The sequence below is a fragment of the Theropithecus gelada genome, chromosome 1, assembly GCF_003255815.1.
Source record: "Theropithecus gelada isolate Dixy chromosome 1, Tgel_1.0, whole genome shotgun sequence".
NCBI lineage: Eukaryota > Metazoa > Chordata > Mammalia > Primates > Cercopithecidae > Theropithecus > Theropithecus gelada.
In genome coordinates, this window is record NC_037668.1 from 17,112,272 (window position 1) to 17,115,350 (window position 3,079).

At 37.3% G+C, this 3,079-nt stretch overlaps 1 non-coding gene across 1 annotated transcript; it reads right to left on the bottom strand.

Moving 5' to 3' along the window:
* Nucleotides 1–1,241: 1,241 nt before the first annotated feature.
* Nucleotides 1,242–1,345, bottom strand: LOC112615581. Its single transcript, XR_003117411.1, has one exon. It is a non-coding gene; the product is annotated as a U6 spliceosomal RNA (small nuclear RNA).
* Between the last annotated feature and the right edge of the window lie 1,734 nt (nucleotides 1,346–3,079).

Here is a 3,079-nt window from a genome sequence, read left to right on the forward strand (position 1 = left end):
CTTTCTATTATTAATTTGATTCCATAGTTGTCAGAGAACGTATTGTATAGTGCAATCCTTTTTAACTTGTTGAGATTTGTTGCATGGTCTAGGATACGGTCCACCTTGGTGTATGTTCTGTGAGAGCATTCAAAAATGTGTACCCTGCTGTTGTTGGGTGTAGTGCTCTATGTAATGTCAATTAGGTCTTGTTGGTTTGATGATATTGTTGAGTTCTTCTGTATAGTTGCTGATTTTCTGTCTAGTTGTTCTATTCATTGTTGATAGAGGGGTGTTGATGTCTCCAAATATAATTGTGGATTTGTCTATGTCTGTTTTGAGTTCCATTAGTTTTTGCCTCACACATTTTTCAGCTCCTTTGTTTGGTGCATTTAGGATTATTATGTCTTATCGGTGGATTGACCCTTTTTATCACTATATGATGATCCTTTTTGTCTGTGATAATTTTCTTTGCTTTGAAGTCTACTTTATCTGTATAGCCACTTTTGCTTTCCTTTGGTTAATGTTTGTCTTTTTTTGAGACAGTCTCACTCCATCACCCAGGCTGGAGTGCATTGGCACCATCTTGGCTCACTGCAACCTCGGCCTTGTGGGTTCAAGCGATTCTTGTGCTTCGGTCTCCTGAGTGGCTGGGATTACAGGCGCCCACCACCATGTCTGGCTAATTTTTGTGTTTTTTTAGTGGAGATGAGGTTTCACCATGTTGGCCAGGCTGGTCTTGAACTCCTAACCTCAAGTAATCTGCCTGCCCTGGACTCCCAAAGTGCTGGGATTACAGGTGTAAGCCACCATGTGTGGATTTTTTTTTGACAGAGTCTCACTCTGTCACCCAGGGTGGAGTCCAGTGGCACAATCTCGGGTCACTGCAATCTCTGCCTCTGAGGTTTAGGTGATTCTCCTGCTTCAGCCTCCTGAGTAGCCTGAATTACAGGTGCCTGCCACCAAGCCCAGCTAATTTGGTTAATGTCTGCATGATATAACTTTCCCCATCCTTTTACTTTCAGCCTGCCTATATCATTATATTTAAAGTAAGTTTCCTGTGGAGAGTACATAGTTTGGGTCATGCTTTTTAATTCATTCTACTAATCTTTATGTAGTTATTGGTATGTTAGGGCTTAAGTCTGCCAATTTTTGTTTTTGTTTGTTTTTTTCTGATTTTGGTTTCTTTGTTTTCTTTTCCCTACCTTCTAAAGATTACTTGAACATTTTTTAGAATTCTATTTTATCTATGGCATTTAAAAAAATATATGGAGCCCTTCACAAATTTGCATGTTATCCTTACATAAAGGCCATGCTAATCTCTCTATCCTTTCAATTTTAATATATGTGCTGCTGAAGTGAGCACTTTCTACAGTGTTTTTGAGTATATTTGCATAGCTTTCTTATTGATTGTTCTAGGTATTATATTATATATACACATAACTTATTACAGCCTACTGTTGTCATTATTTTACCAGTATGAGTGAAGTATGGAAACCCTACCTCTCTTTGTCCCTGTTCCCTCTCTAATTTATAATTTCTAAAAACATTCCCTGTACATACCTTTAGAATAAAATCAGACAGTGTTGTAATTTTTGCTTCAACTGTCAAACATAGTTTAGAAAATTCGATAGAAGAAACGTCTATTGATTTTACCCATATTTTTTGCTAACTGTGTCTTTTCTTCCTAACGTTCCAAGATTTCTTTTTTCATTGTTTCCTTTCCATTTAGAGAATCTCCTTCAGCCACTTTTAGAGTAAGTCTACTGGTGACAAACTCTTTTTGTTTTCCTAAGAAAACTTCCGATAATATCTTAGTTTCCTCTTCATTCCTGGAGGATTTTTCTTTCTGTGTATAGAATTCTATTTCTTTCTGGGTATAGAATTCTGAGTTGACCGTTATTTTCCTTCAGCCCTTGAAAAATATTGTACCAATTCCTTCTGACTTCCATGATTTCTGATGAGAAATCCATTGTCATTGAATTGTTTGTTTCCTTATAGTGACATTTTCAAGAGATTTTTTCTTTGTCTGATTTCAGAAGTTTAATTTTAACATGCTTGGAACAGATTATTTAGGTTTATCTTGGTTGAGGTTTCCTCAGCATTTTTTCTTTTTCTTTTTCTTTTTTCTTTTCTTTTTCTCTTTTTTTTTTTTTTTTTTTTTGAGACAGAGTCTCACTCTGTTGCCCAGGCTAGAGTGCAGTGGTGTGATTAAAGCTTACTGCAGTCTTGACCTCCTGGGCTCAAATGATCCTCTCACAGCTGGGACCACAGGTGCATGCCACCATACCTGGCTAATTTTGTGTGTGTGTGTGTGTGTGTGTGTGTGTGTGTGTGTTTATTTTTGGTTTGGTTTTTTTAAGAGATAGGGTTTTAGCATGTTTCCTGGGCTGGTCTTGAACTCCTAGCCTCAAGCAGTCTGCCTTCCTCTGTCTCCCAAAGTACTGAGATTACAGCCATGAACCACTGTACCGAGCCTTCCTCATCTTTTTGAATCACTACGTATATGAATCACTATGTTTATGTCTCCTGACAAACTTGGGAAGTTCTCAGTCATTATTTCTTGGTGTACTTTTTCAGCCCTGCCCTCTTTTGTTTCCTCTTCTGGGACTCCAGCGACAGGAGCCACAGGAGCGTTAAATCTCTTGTTAGTCTCTCAGGTCCCTGGGGCTCTATTCATTTTCTCACTCTATTTTCTCTGTTGTTCAGATTGAGTAGTTTCTATTGTTTTACGGTATGCTGATTCTTCCCTTTGTTCTCTTTATTCTGCCATTGAGCCTATCCACTGAGCTTTTCTATTTGGTTATTGTATTTTACAGTTTTAATATTTCTATTTGCTTCTTCCTTATACCTTCTATTTCTTTGCTGAAGTTGTATATTTTTAACTTTTTTTTCAAGTGTGTTCAGAACTGCTTCTTGAAGCATTTCTATCATAACTGCTTTAAAATCTTTGTCAGATATTCTAATATAGCTGCCATCTCAGTGTTGACATCTACTGTATTTTTTCATTCAGTTTGAGATCTGGACATTTTTGTATTATGTTATAAGACTTTGGATCTTAATTTAAAAATTTTGGCCGGGCGCGGTGGCTCAAGCCTGT